Genomic DNA, 16338 nt, shown 5'->3' with positions numbered 1-16338 from the left:
AAAAAGTTTATAATTCATGTCCGATCCATATCTTTCTTATGAATTAACTTGGAGGGTTCTTGTTTTATACAAAGTTTGTTTAATGTCACTGAAAGGTAATTTGTGCAAAATGTCACTGAAAGAAAAAAGTGCCTGTGTGCCTGGTCCACATCTTTCTTATGGATAAACTTGGAGGGTTCTTGTTTTACACAAAGATTGCTTATGACGATGTGTCATGACTTTGACCCAAGGTCATTTGTGCAAATTCAAGGACACTGACAGAAAATAAACCAAAATATATATGTATTTTGGTATTTTAACTTTGTCGAACTTGTTTACTTTTATCTACTGGAAAGATGCATTTCAAAGGAAAGGACAGGAGTAACTTGTGTTTGAGGTATTAAGATCAGTCTATCATTTATACGGACAGATTTACTGAAAATGGTCGTTAAACAAATAATGAGCGTACATTATGTAGAAACATGAACGGTATTTTGATTTACATAAAAATATTTAATACTCGGGTGTTTCAAATTTTGGTTTGGATATTTTTTTCTCTCCCGCCATCGTAAGTTTTCAATTTTGTAGATTATGTAAAACATAGAATTAATTCCTAGTCAGCCTTATGGAATATCCACACCAAGTAACCAATAAAAACAAAGATGACTGAAATAATGACTCTATCCAATATAATATAATGAAAGAACGTATCTGTTTTGCAGATAAGGCACGTTAACTGCCATGTCGGCCTTCTCGGTTTTGATATATGTTCTCTTTCTTCAAATTTTTGGTAAGATGAACGTTTTTATTCATTTTTGGAAATTCCTCTCAATTTAGAATCTGGTGGTCTTTAGAAAGTGAGAAAAGCAAATCTTAAGCATTTTAATCATTTAAAGGAATGAAAGACTATAAAATTATTTAATTTATTTTTAAAAAGTCATAACTTATCAATGTTTTTAAACTATATGTTTTAGAAAAGTCATATTTGAACGGACATATTTTCGCTTTTAAATGTATTTATGAAGATATATATATAGCTTTAAACATAAGAAGGATAAAAATGCGAAAGATTTCAGGATTGTTTTCCTTTGTTGATTATCATGTCGTTAATTATATATATTATCTTTAAAATTACTTTACAGCAAAAGCTGGCGATGAATTTCAAAAGCAGTTTCGTAAGCAGTTTTTAATTTTGTTTTTGAAGGTCTAATAAATTAAGATTTAAGCCAATTATAACAAATTCTTTATTATAAAATATAAAAAAAAAAATGACAATGTCAGATTTTCAACTGATTATTGATGTTTGTTTCTTTTTGGTTTATAAATTTGTTCTTTTTTTTCTTTATGTGTCCAAGTCTTTGTCTATAATTTTTCTATAGATCCTTGGTACCAAATGCATGCTTGGTCGCCTTGGAGTAGCTGTTCTTCTGCCTGTGGTTCCGGCGTCTATGTCAGATACAGAGGATGTCGCATAGGATTCAAAGAAGTACCCGTATGTCCATATTATGGTCACGAGGAATCTCCGTGTAATGGTTATCATTGTCCTCCAAGACCAGGTAGAAACTGCTTCATGCTTTGCGTTTTGTAAACCTTAAAATTTCTATTCATAAAAATTAGTTTTATTTCGTTTTGTGACGTTAGAGTTTTAAAGATAAATCAGTTGACTGTTGCGTTAACTCGTGTGCAGTTGTGTTTTCTGAGTGTGTACCAAAGCTGTACTTTTTACGGTGTTACACTCATGTTTGTTGAAATTTTTCACTTACTGAATGTGAAACACAAACCGGAACACATTATCAAACAATTTACAAAACATTTTGGGAAAAATGCATAAAAGATAAACTTTGCTTAATTTGATAACCTTCGTTGACGTAAGTTTGTTTCCAAATAATCCAAATTTTAAGAATTAAAAGAAAACTGTCACATTAAATTAACAAACATGCAAAAATCAAGATTGTTCAGCATTCATTTGCATTTTCTAATTGAACTTTTGCGAGAAGCACTGATTTTTACAGTTGACTGTTTACTGGGACATTTAAACATTGATAATAGATAAGAAAACATTTCTAATGGTCATACGTATGATGTAAGGGGCACTTTAAATATAAAGGCCGGGAGTTGAGGGTAGCTGATTGTCGTTTTCTTCAAGGATAACTGATATGTGAATTGATTACGTCGCGGGTTCGATTCTCACTGTGGGACGTGGAGACCGGTCCTTCGGATGCGACCGTATAAACCGAGGTCCCGTGTCGCAGTAGGTGCTGGCACGATAATAGATCCTTCCCTGCTCAATGGCCCTGCATGCAGAGTATAGGAAATAATTTGCATCTCACCACCGGCAATGCTCGAGAGGGACGTAAAACAACAGAAAATCAGTCAATCAATTATATGTGCACTGAAATAACCCGTTATTTTCGTTGAAGTAAACTTTGAGCTACATGTAAACATTTATATCGTAAAAGAGCTTCCATACATTGTCCAAGTATAAAAGTAAGCCGTCAACAGTAAAAGTCAGCGCTGCTCGCAAAAGTCCATTACCAGCCCCCTATGGGTGAAATCGGAGGACTATATAAGTTTCCTCTGCGTCTGTCCGTTCGTCTGTCTAGCTGTCCCTCTGTCAGCCCTTCTCACTCAGTTTTCCGCATTTTTTATTCTGTAAGTGGAGGATAATAATTTCGTTCTGTCTGTCCGTCTGTAGTCCTGTCTGTCTGTAACGTTTCGTTTCCACGCAATATCTCAAGAAGCCTTTGACCTTTTAAAACTAATAGATAACTGCATTTAACGCTGTGTTTTGGGTCTTTTTCGATCGCTCCTGTTGCTTTTAAATCTTAACCTTAGTTCACTTTTATATATTCACTACAGTATTGCAACTTTTTTTTTTAGAAAATGCGGAAAAATGCACATGTTTTTGACGTCACAATAAGCATTTATAAATGCATGTTAGAAAAATAATTTGTATGATTCTTCTGCATGGAATTTCAATAATTCAGAAAGCACGAGTTTTAATTTTTTTTTTTACATCAGTTTCATTTTTTTTTTAAATCACAAGGTAATATTTGTATTGAAATTGTACCTTGTTCTTTACCTATTCCAAAGATTAAACGCATAATTATACCCCCGCTCCAAAGGAGAGGGGGGTATAATACTGTTTTACCCTTGTGTGTCTTCTGAGTTTGTGTGTCTGTCCGTAACAAATTTTCTCAGCAACTACTCATCGCAGATGCTTGAAACTTTAATACAATCTTCTTTGAGGCATGCCATATGGTGGGATTCATTTTTGTTCAAATCATGAAGTCAACTTTCTGTTTATCCGTGCGTCTGTCCGTCTCGTACATAACAAATTTTGGTCGCAGTTTTCCCTGCAACTACTCATCGCAAATGCTTCAAATTTGAACACAATCTTCTCTTAGGCATGCAGTTTGTGGGATTCATTTTTGTTTAAATCCGATATTATTTTCCTGTTTATCCGTGCCTCTGTCCGTCTCTTGGCCGCAGTTTTCACATTAACTACTTATCGCAGATGCTTGAAATTTTAGTACACGCTTTGCTAAAGCATACCATATGGTGGGATTCATTTGTGTTCTTATTTGATGACAACTTTCTGTTTATCCATGCATCTGTCCGTTTCGTACATAACAATTTTTTCAGCTTTCTCAGCAGCTTATCATTACAGATGCTTGAAATTTAAGCACATACTTTGTTGAGGCATGCCATATGGTTGGATTTGTTTTTATGTGAATCTGATGACAATTTCCTATTTATCCGTGCATCTACCCGTAACTGAACTTAGCGTGTATATTAACATATTCATTGTATATTCACATCAGAGCGGGGGTATTACTAGTGGGCATTGGCTCACAGATTTCTTGTTCTACTAACTGTTTAAAAATATTGGTTTTTATAGGTTCCTGGAGTTCTTGGAGTAGTAGTCCGTGTAGTAAATCTTGTGGAGGGGGCATGAAAACAAAATACCGAACCTGTATCTGTCCTATTCCTTTTCTTGGAGGACAAGGATGCTATGGAAAATCAATGGAAACTGTCTCTTGTAACACTCACTTATGTCCAGGTATGAATTCTCAGGTATAAATGATATGCCTAAAAATCTCGTTTTCTTTTCTGAATTATTTTATTGATAATCCTACACGAAAGATATAACAAAAATAATTGCTTTGTCTTACAGTCTTTTCCAGAATCTAACTTACTAGAAGTTGACATATTGGATATAAAATAAGATTTAATGAGTATACTCAGTATTTTTGAGAGAGGGAGAATGAATGTCTTCCATATTTGTTTATTTTTTAACTTTTATCCAAATATATTCTTACATTTGATCTATATAATTCAATTTTTAATAATATTTTCTACCAACAACGAGACTAGACCGACCCGACATTACTCAGGTGACCTAAAAATCAACATATAGTAGATGTAGAGTAAATGCGTCTATTATCGGACAACGCGGGACATTGCCTCTCACTACAAACCATGATTTGTCTCTTGGCCAGTTCCCTTTCCTCCGAGTGCAAAGGATTAAGGTATTGAGTGGTATGAGGGGGCAATGCAAAGAGAGTAATTTTTCCCGCACCACTGTAATAAGCCCAAAAGTCTCATACGAACTGTGACTGTCTAAGATAATAATCACTGGTCTCTCTGGGCTTCAGTGTTTTAGTCACACCTAAGACATCCTCCATCTATGCCTTCTTCTGATATGTGTACTTGCATTCTGAAAGGCTCCTGAGACGTTATACGCATTAAGCGATTTTTCTGTCAGTCCTTTTACAATACCCATGGGGGATGTCCTGACCTGCAGCATTTACGCAAGCTAAAACAGATACCACATTATCAGCCAAAACTCTAGATGGCTTGTGAGTCATAGAGGCATTTGTTTCTTTAATATTCCAAATTCGTTACGGGTAAGTACATGTATGTACATTCAGCTGTGAAAGGGTGTCATTTAAGGTTTCGTCAAAGGGCAACATATAATAACTCCAACATGTTGTCCAAAGCTATGTGAGGTTTAAAGTTAAAACTTTTACAGTTTAAAAATTTTTCATTGATTAACAGATAGAAAGTACCACTTGATAAAAAATACTTGGAAAAAATATTGAGAAAAAAATCTTTTTTAAAATGCATATTTTTCAGAAAATGCGCCTAATAAATTCCGTGCTTTTAGTGAAAACCATCATTGCAGAAACAAAAGATGTTTATCAATGAAGGGCAAGTTGGACTTGGATAGCCTCTGGAAAGTTATTTTCCCTGTTTATTTTGTCCAAATGTTAGGACTCGAAAGCGAAAATACATTGCAAATGGCGGGTTTTACAGGGGTGTTGTCTTTATACATGTCATGCTTTCAATAACAGCCTATCAAAGACCATTCACGTCCAACTTGCCCTTCAATGATAAACATTTATTATTTCTGCAATGATGGTTTTCACAAAAGGACGGAATTAAGCAGGTGCATTTCTCTTTAAATATGCACATTTTCTGATACAATTTTTTTCAGAAAATATCTTTTTAAAAATATATGTTATCAAGCGATATTTTCTATTAATAAATGATATATTTATAAACTGTAAACATTTTGACTTTATACCACACATAGTTTTGGAGCTAGTGTAAAAATAATTTCTTAGACATGTTGACCTTTGACGAAACCTTAAGCCAGAGAAATATTTATTTGTCACTTCGTGATTCAGCCTTCTAGCTCTTACATTGCTGAGTGGGATTGGGGTGCGAAAATATATATCTCGATATCCAGCCACCCAGTCTTTTCCTGGGATCCCGTTTCTAAATGGGGTTTTCACTCTCACTTTCATTATATTAGCCAAATGTCCTATTTTGAAAGCATGTTGTGCTCTTGTTATCCCAAATCCCATTTTACCAGCATCTCATTTTCTACTTCTTTGGGGAAAACGGGCTGTTTTCCCGGTCTTCTTCCGTCTGCAACAGTCACATTTACATGACTGGTAATTGTAGACTTTGGAACTTTCAAGAATTTTGCGGCATTTCGTAAGGGCAATTTACCGTCCTTTACAGCATTTACCGCGGCTTGCAAAGCCCCAGTGTCATACTGACTTCTAATGCTTTTTCCCCGACGTGGCATATTTTTGTAAATGAGAAGTAAGAAAAATGATCTGCGTTTTGATGATATAAAATAAAATACATCTCTCTCTTTCACTTTTTTGTATAATATTTTTTTTTAATTTGAAAAATGTCATGGGGAGGGGGCTACAAAAGAAGCCTTAGAAGGAGTCAAAAACTTTAAGGAGTGACTGTAAAAACCAAGAAGGGTGTTCGGTTAGGCACAATTACATATACGTTATGGATGGAATCGATCACAAAACATCCTAAATATTTACAGAGATGGGGGGGGGGGGCTAATAAATAATAAATTTCATATTTAAGTTTGAAGCAAAAGAATATTCCAAAAAAAATGAGGAGGAACTCCCTATTCCTTTCTCGTATCTTGGTGTTTTTCAAATAAGATTATAGCATTTTTGTTTTTAAAAGTTCCGTTATGTTTCCGGTTTAAATCTCTCTCCCTGTCTCGTATATCTACATGTTATTTAAATACACATTTTATTAAACTAAATGAAATTTTTGTTCATCCTTCCAATTATTTTTAAACATATTTTACTAAATTATTTCATTGAAATAATATTTTTTCTGTTTAGAAATATCTTCTCTTTACATGTCAAAAAACTGTCCGAAATAACCCTTGCAACAAAACAGAACATTAATTTAATATTGGGGTTAATCGGACAGTATTTTTCTTATATTTTAATCAACAAATCGATGAAAAAACATGGAGTATTTGCATTCTATTAAAGAAAAATCAATTTCCCTCTTTTTTTTTTTTTATTTAAGAACTGGTTGGGCGGTGCTATTTTACCGCTGAAAGGGTGGTTACATGACTAATTTGTCGCGATCTTGTTTATTTTGTCAGGCGGCAAATGTGAAAGTAGAAAAAAAAATCACGTGTGACACTTTGACGAATCACAACACGGTAAACAAAGCACACGCATTATGTAAAAGAACGGATTTGAAATGAAACTAGCTATAAATCGTTCGGAAGCGTGAGGAATGATAAACTAGCGTAATAAATGGAGAGAAAAAAAAATGTCCGAAGATCCCCGAATGTCCGGTAATAGACGCATTTACTCTATTTATCTTCTGATCAATTTTACTTCGCTTCACGGTGAGAAAAGAACTTTATGATGAGACATGACAATTCAGAATTTTATTATCTAAATATTCTAAACAGTTTATATAATGCACGGATTTATTTACTAATTTAGATCATTGATTTTCATTTATGGAAATAGAAAAACCAATAATATTATTCATGATTTATGTTGCGAAACCTACTTTGCAATTTATTACCATCCTTCCTTGAACTTAAAAATTAATTTATAGTAAATGGTGCTTGGTCCAGTTGGCAAAACCCTTCTCGCTGTACTGTTTCTTGTGGAGGGGGAGTAAGCATACGGACCAGAAAATGTAACAACCCTTCACCATCTCACGGAGGAAAAACGTGTCGGGGAGTGTCGGTTCATACAGAATCTTGCAACACCCAGTCTTGTCCAGGTTACATTAATTTCCATTTAAATGTTGATTCTCCGAGTTCTCTTTTCAAGATTGAAATGTTAGTAAAAATAAATAACTTAACTGTTGATAACAGTTACTGTTGATGCAAACTTTTATTCAGAAAACACAATTATCCAACAGTAGCATGAAAGTGGGAATTGGTGTTAAAATTAAATAACCATGGAACACTGTTTTAAAGCTAGTATATGCTATATTTTTCACAAGAATTTGAGGCGTTTTTTTTTATTAATTAAAATGTTTGGTTTATTAGTTGTCTTTTGAATTAGCATTGCGCTGACATTAATTTTCAGCGAACTTATCATGGCTCAAGTATCTGTACATTTCTCTTCCTATAGCTTCAACTACAATTACCTTAGCCCAAAGGAAAACACCAAAACATGTTACAATATCAGCAACAACATATCCTAAAACTTCAATAACCTCCACAACAACAAACCCTACAACAAGAAACCATACAGCAAATACAACAGTTAAAACACCAACTCCAAACCTAACAACAACAACAACAACAAAAGCAATTACAACACCACAGAGGCACCTTTATGTAACAATTAGAGCTTTCAATTAAAGTGTGGAAAAAAACCATGTAAAATGTTATTTTATTTTTTCTGTTAAAGAACTCCCTCTTAAGTAACAAGATATTTGCATTCCAATTTTTAGCTCTACTGGTCAGAGACCAGAAGAGCTTATGCGATAGTAATGCGTACGTCGTCCGTCGGTCTGTCTGTCTGTAAACAATTTTTAAAAATGCTATTCCTCCTACAGTTTTGGTTTGATTTCAATATAACTTGGCACACAAGTAGACTACACTAAGATACATAATTCTGTATATCAGTTTTTGATTTCAATGAACAGTGTTGCCCTGGTTACTAAAAGTAGAATTTTCTGTGAAATTCTTTCAAAATGCTACTCCTCCTACAGTTTTGGTCTGATTTCAGTATAAATTGGCACGCAAGTAGACTACACTAAGATACATAATTCTGTCTATCAGTTTTTGATTTCGATGAACGGTGTTGCTGTGGTTACTAAAAATAGAAATTTCTGTGAAATTCTTTCAAAATGCTACTCCTCTTACAGTTTTGGTCTGATTTCAATATAACTTGGCACACAAGAAGACTACACTAAGATACAAAATTCTATATACATGTATCAGTTTTTGACTTTTATGAACATTATTGCTTTGGTTACTAAAAATAGAAATTTCTGTTAAATACTCTCAGAATGCTACTCCAAATACAGTTTAAGTCTGAATATAATATAATGTGGCATGCAAGTAGACTATACTAAGAACATAAAGAAACTTAATCAAGGATCATTATTCTTTTTTTATTGTTGTGGTAAAGTTTCAATTCCCAACTGCTTAAGAACTTTTCTCTTCCTTTGCTTTAAGTACAAACCAGTAGAGATTCAGTCTCGACAGAGACTTCTGGTTATTAAGTAAAATATGAAAAATCATGCTATCTGAATCATTGAAATTCCAGAAAAATCATAAAATTATTTTTCTCACATGCATTTATAAATGCTAATTGTGACGTCATAAACGTGTGTTTTTTTCCCGTATTCTCTAAAAAAAGTTGCAGAAGACATCAATTTTCAGTACAGGGCGGAGGTTGGGGGCTAATATTGTCCACAGTCATCGCCCACAAAGAGATGTGTGATTTTTCATTGCATTTTATACAACATATCCAAAATGTAAAGTGGGCGACGGCTGTGGACACTATTTTCTAGTGGAAATTTACCCTTGAAATGAGTCATTTTTTTTCTATTTTAAAGTGCCGGATTCCATCATATTAATGACGTCATATTTCCAGATTGGTACTCCTTTTATGCCATATTATTTTCTGGTCTATCTCACTCAACCACAGGAGTTCGCGTACCTCAATTATACCGAAATTTCTATTAAATAAAAAAAAATACGTAATACGTATAATAATAACACAAGGAGAGTGCACAACGCATTTCAGGTCACCTGGAAACCCTTCGCTTAATATAAAGGCTGTCGCACAATTAATCTTCAATCTAAAATTATAAAACACAAACCAATCTTTTTGGAAGAGACCGTTCTTTTTGGCTCTTAATGCATACGATTTCAAAAGTATTTTTTACAGCAGTAGCAGTGACATTTCTCCACAACTTCGCTCATATATCCCAATCGGCAATCCTCGGCTGACTCCGCTCCGCTCCATTCAAACCTCGGATGTGATTGGTGGAGGAATACGCAACAGATCCCTACATTTCTCCACCGGAAACTGCCTTATCACTCATTTCATATTTCGCTCTGCATAACGTTCTTCGAAAATGTTTCTTAATTTATGCAATTCTTTATCGTAAACAGGTTTTGATTATGTCCTCATGTTAACAGGCTTTGAAAGCAAGAAAAAACTGTTGAGTGTGCCACAAAATAACTCCGATTTCAAATGTATGACATTTGAAAGAAATTCAAATAAGATCACATGACTGAATCAGCAAGATGGTAGATCACCGTCGACGTCCGAGGTTATGTGCGAGGTACGAGTCATCCGAGGAACTCCTAGTGCAAATATCCGTTGTCCTCGACGCCATGACGTGACGTCACGGGCGCGTCCATTTACCCGAAAAGGAACAAAACTGCCTGAAACGCTAATCTAGATGATTGAGGTCATATGTGAAAAAAAACCAGAGACAAGTTAGTAGACATTCAAGAAAATTTAAAACGGGGAGGTACAAGTACTTGTACTCGTATATATCTAAACGTAAAATCGCTATCTCTAGTTAATTGTGTGTGATTGTTTTTTTTTTTTTGTTCCTTTTGGGTAAATGGACCGCCCATGGCGTCGTGGACATCAGTTGCACTCCTTGTGTTATTATTATAGGTATTACGCATCTTTTTTTAATTACCGAAAATTTCGGCAAAATTGATAGGTACGCGATTCCTGTGACTCAACATATATTTAAGCCAGTTTCAATACTTTTTCAAAACATAAAATTTTTAGTGCACGATAAAGTTAAAACCATACATTCTTTCCAGCGAGTACAAACATCAATTTTGAGTTATAGACATGGAAATGACCGCATTTTTAGCTCTACTGGTCAGAGACCAGAAGAGCTTATGCGATAGTAATGCGTCCGTCGTCCGTCCGTCTGTCTGTCTGTAAACAATTTTTCAAAATGCTACTCCTCCTACAGTTTTAGTCTGATTTCAGTAAAACTTGGCACACAAGTAGACTACACTAAGATACATAATTCTGTGTATCGGTTTTTGATTTCGATGAACGGTGTTGCCGTGGTTACTAAAAATAGAAATTTCTGTGAAATTCTTTCAAAATGCTACTCCTCCTACAGTTTTGGTCTGATTTCAGTATAACTTGGCACACAAGTAGACTACACTAAGATACATAATTCTGTGTATTGGTTTTAAATTTCGATGAACGGTGTTGCCGTGGTTACTAAAAATAGAAATTTCTGTGAAATTCTTTCAAAATGCTACTCCTCCTATAGTTTTGGTCTGATTTTAATATAACTTGGCACACAAGTAGACTACACTAAGATACATAATTCTGTGTATGGGTTTTAAATTTCAATGAACGGTGTTGCCGTGGTTACTAAAAATAGAAATTTCTGTGAAATTCTTTCAAAATGCTACTCCTCCTACAGTTTTGGTCTGATTTCAGTATAACTTGGCACACAAGTAGACTACACTAAGATACATAATTCTGTGTATCGGTTTTGATTTCGATGAACGGTGTTGCCGTGGTTACTAAAAATAGAAATTTCTGTTAAATTATTTCAAAATGTTACTCCAAATACAGTTTTAGTCTGATTATAATATAATGTGGCATGCAAGTAGACTACAATAAGAACATAAAGAGACTTGATCAAGGATCATTATTCTATTTATTTGCTATAATTACAAACCAGTAGAGCTTCAGTCTCGACAGAGACTTCTGGTTTGAATACTTGTTAAAGTTGATGCTGTAACCGTAGATTTGTGGAAGAAAGTGCCAATTATTCTTATTTTTGCCAGCAGTGAAGAAACTTGCTTAATTTTCAGGCTTTCTTGAGCAGCCAAGTTGTGGGTGTGGGCAAAGCATTGAATGAATGAACCATCCATTATAATCGTATGCATGGGGGGCGGGGTTATCCTTTATTTAGCTCAGTGCTTAAAGTTCCTCTAGTTTAATTTAGAAGTTATTTTAAAAATCGTACAAAATCAGTATTTGATATATTCCACTTGTTTAAGTGATTCATTGAGCCCGCCATATTGTCAGTCACACCAAACGTATTGTATTCTGTAGTTCTATTGGCTTACTACATTAGACATTTATTGTAATACTTCATTGGATTCCTTTGCTTATAAATAGAGCTACTCAGCTCAACTCACTTTAGGGGTCAAGAACGTCAAGCTTCGTACCGAAGAACTTCAAGTTCAGTAGTAAAGTGTTAGGAATGAAGTTACCCATAGTAGAGTCACTTATTGGTTCAGGGTAAAATTAGATATTACTAACCTTACTGAATTTTGTGATAGGTCATTCCCTTATTTTATTTTCGGGTATATTGAAGTCACCTTCTCCTTAGATATGTTTCATCTATTTTAATCATTTTGAAAAACAATTATAATATATTGGGGAACATATTTGCTTTATGTCATCAACAAGTCTAATTACAAATCTTTTCATTTAAAAACAAGGTTTTGATCATAGTCTAGGAATCACTGAAGAATCTAGTTACACATTTAAACCACTGTTGCAAATATCTTCATAATGTGTAATAATACTTTCTAATCCGTGATCGGGAGGTCGAGAGTTCGAATCTCGGCTGCGACTGACCCAACTCGATAAAAAAAATGGGTAGCGACTGTTTCCTCGCCTTGCGCTCGACACTTGAAGTGGAAGTTGCGGGTCCTTCGGATGAGACCTTAAAAATTGAGGTTCCGTGTCACGGCAGGCCTTGGCACGATGAAGAATGGCCCTGAGTGCCGAGTAAAGGTCAAAATTCTATCTCGAATGGGACGTAAGTAAAATACTATCAGATCAATGAGAAGGATATGGAGATAACGAACAGTATTCAATCTCAAAGTCCATCAAACAATATACAAAATAAGAGCAGAGCAAACACGGACCTCCGAAACATCAGAGGTGGGATCAGGTGCCATGGAGGAGTGAGCATCCCCTGCCGACCGGTCACACCCGCCGTGTGCTCGTTGTCATGATCAGGAAATAACGGAAAAAATCCGTCGTCAATTCAGTGTGAAAAATAATGGACTAACAATTGTATGAAAAACGTCAGTCAGCATTTGACTCAATGATAAATTGTATTTGCTGACAAGGTCATTGTATCGACCATAGAACTTACGAAATGATGACTTTAAACGAGACTGCTGATATTCTTGTTTCATCAACTTGTTTGTCAATAATTTACCTCGTTTAAGAAATTGTTCATACGTAGAGCATGCTCTTGCGTATCGAATCAACTGAGATATATATATTCCGTATGCAGGTGATGGACGTATATTACTGCATAAGTAAGGGAAGTTGACGATAGAAAAGTTAAAGTCATCACGTTTATCATATAGCTTGGTTGTTAGATTACCATTAGTGTCTTTTTCAAGTAAAATATCCAAATATGAAGCAGAAGTGTCGGACTCTGTGGTATCTTTTATTTCAATCTCACTAGGATATATCGTATCGACGTAGGAATGGAAATTATCATTATTATTATTTGACAATACGTCGTCGATATATCTAAATATAGAGTTGAAGGCCACAGCAAGTGTTTTCTTCTTTTCACGCATAAGATTTTGCATAAATTCTGCTTCATATGAATATAAAAATAAGTCTGCTAATAACCGAGCGCAATTTGTTCCCATGGGAATTCCAATAGATTGTTGGAATACCTGGTCTCCAAAAACCACATAGATATTGTCAATCAGAAACTCAAGCATCTTCTTGATGTCAACTTCAGAGTAGTTATGTGTGCAATCAGAATCTGTTTTAACAAAATAATTTTGCTAAATGACCAATGACGAGGTAAGTAATTTTACGAGTTACATTTTTATTGAAGAGGCAGCTGTCAATGATATCAAAAAGCCTGGATTTTAATTTGTCGTGGGGAATTGTTGTGTATAAAGTTGAAAAGTCGTAAGTTTTTAAGCTGTTGATTTTTGTAAAGTCTTGTGATTTCAAATTGTCCAAAAGTTCTTTAGAATTTTTAAGTATCCACATCTGATTTACACCACTTCTTGAATATATAGTTGCACAGTACTCTTGAAGTTTTTCCTTCACTACTGTCAATATCTTCGTGAGAAGTAACAAAAGAGCCTTGGTTGAACATTTACTGGAACCTGCAATGTATCTTTGTTTGTATCATCATTTCGTAAATTCTATGGTCGATACAATGACCTTGTCAGCAAATACAATTTATCATTGAATGAAATGCTGACTGACGTTTTTCATACCTCTTGTTAGTCCATTATTTATACACTGAATTGACCACGGATTTTTTCCGTTATTTCCTGATTATGACAACGAGCACACGGCGGGTGTGACCGGTCGGCAGGGGATGCTCACTCCTCCATGGCACCTGATCCCACCTCTGATGTTTCGGAGGTCCGTGTTTGCTCTGCTCTTATTTTGTATATTTGTTTAATGGACGTTGAGATTGAATACTGTTCGTTATTTCCATATCCTTCTTGTAAGGATTCTCATGAAGTTTCGGAATCCAATATATATAAGGTAGTTCAAATTCATTTTGGCTCTGTGGAATATTGAAAGTATTCAAAAATGACAGGTGATTTTGAAGAATTTCTTCCTTAGAAAGAGAAGTATGAGTATAAGTAGGATTACCACTAGTAGAATAAAATCTAAGTTCTTCTAGAATGCAATTTATATAATGAGCCTTACAAACGAAGACAATGTTGTTACCTGCTTTGTCGGCAGGAACCAGTACATACTGATCTTGTAATCTATCTAATTCTTTTTTCACTTCTGGTATATTGAACACAGAAGGATAGATAGTTATCATTCTGCTCATGTAAATAATATACAATTTATGTTTTAGCATAAAGGTCATAGTCTTGGTCACAAGGCCATTGACCTTGGTGTCATTTGGAAGAGCGTCATTAGTGAGGCATGCATACCAAATACGAAGTTTCTATCTCTCATGGTTCAAAAGTTATGACGAAGGTTAAAGTTGAAAACTGACAGACAGACAAACAAAAACAATATACACTCGGGCGCATAAAAAATCCGTTTATTCGGGGGGGGGGGGGGGCGAATCATGCAAGAGTAACCTGGACATTACATTGCATAATTCTTTTCATTCAACTTCTCATCTGGCTTAGTGCAACGGACTGACATTTCCACCAGATTTGTGAGTGTAACAACTGAACTGGAAGAAACAACACAGCAACATGGAGTGGTACGTAAATTGAAGCTTATTTATTTTTTTATTAATTTTTTGGTGTTGCAAACTTTTATAATATTAAATAATTTCAGAATGCTGTACACATTAAAATATTTTAAAACTCACATTTTTGACGAGGAAAACAAAAGAATCATCGTTTATCGAAGAGGGTTTCCTTCGAGTAACCTCATCCATCCTCTGGATTTTGACTCAATAGTGGAAGAGATGATAGCCAGTGTCAGTCAGTTTAGCTATTCGAGAGATGTATTACCCGAAAGATGAGAAAAAGGCTACGTCAGCGAATAAGAGAAAAGTACATAATCAAAGAGAGCATTTTAACTGAAAAAGACTCGGATATCAAATATACCATAAATGATTATAATTTTGCTTTGATACACCTCCCCCATAAGCCATTCACAAACTTCTTTTAAATCTATACTTTTAGAACGTCAGCCTTAGCCTTTATAATTGAAATATTTCAGAATTCATACAGAGTATATTTAGTTGAATCTGATTAAATTGTTGTGATTAAATCTGACTAAATACTTCACAACTTACCTATTTCCAAACGATGTGTATTATTTGTTAATTTTTCTCAAGGAGATTGTTAACATGGAGAAAAGGTAAAGCTCCTCTGTGAACTCCCCTTCATCTTTCTGCATCAGTTCCCCCTCGACACAAACCACACATATCGGTCACTCTCTGGAAAGTCCTCGTCAATTTACAGGATCCAGAAACCCCCGGAAATCGACCAGCGCTTGGTCAACGGGGAATTCCAGGCCTACCGTCTCGGGAAATCCCATGCCAATGACCAGTTCTTTAGGGAAATCTGATTACTCCCAACCTTGGACAAGGTCTTTGGGGAATCCCGGGCAACCGACCTCGTCTTCAAGGAGTTGTCAACATGGTAATTTAAATGATGATGACGAGGATACAGAAGACACCGTGCCAAAGCGTTACAATGATGCAATTATTCTGTAACGTATGATGAAACGATTCCTTATGGAGATTTGACCCAGGTAAGTAAATGTCGTATTTGTATATGCCTTAAGCGCAAAATAGCCCTAACTGTGCTAGCCGTTGCATTGAAGGAATGACACAGGCATCTGTTGACATAACGGCCAATGTCCAGTGATGCGCCGTTTTCTTAAACACTTGGCACTTTCATAATAAAGAGGCTTTAAATTTCGACTTGTTCATAGAACTTTTTTCCCAATCAAGTTACAGAATAGAATATAATAGAATTTATTTCCAATCATGGTCCCACTAGGGGCATAACACAGATACAAGTATATTATCACATAAAATAGAGACAATGTACACAATGAAACATTTAACCAATTTACCATGGTAGTATGCAAATATTGTAAATAC

General features: G+C 35.0%; 1 long non-coding RNA gene across 1 annotated transcript; it reads left to right on the top strand.

Moving 5' to 3' along the window:
• The first annotated feature begins 1431 nt into the window (after positions 1 to 1431).
• LOC134256483 (uncharacterized) lies at positions 1432 to 7602 on the top strand. The gene is made up of 3 exons (XR_009989732.1): positions 1432 to 1535; positions 3881 to 4042; positions 7393 to 7602. It is a non-coding gene; the product is annotated as an uncharacterized LOC134256483 (long non-coding RNA).
• The last annotated feature ends 8736 nt before the right edge of the window (positions 7603 to 16338 follow it).

Source organism: Saccostrea cucullata, unplaced genomic scaffold (assembly GCF_032062105.1).
Source record: "Saccostrea cucullata isolate Sc308-1 unplaced genomic scaffold, CSIRO_AGI_Scuc_v1 ctg5775, whole genome shotgun sequence".
NCBI classification, from domain to species: Eukaryota; Metazoa; Mollusca; class Bivalvia; order Ostreida; family Ostreidae; genus Saccostrea; species Saccostrea cuccullata.
The sequence above is the reverse complement of the archived record's forward strand: the minus strand, read 5'-3'. Positions and strand labels throughout refer to the sequence as shown.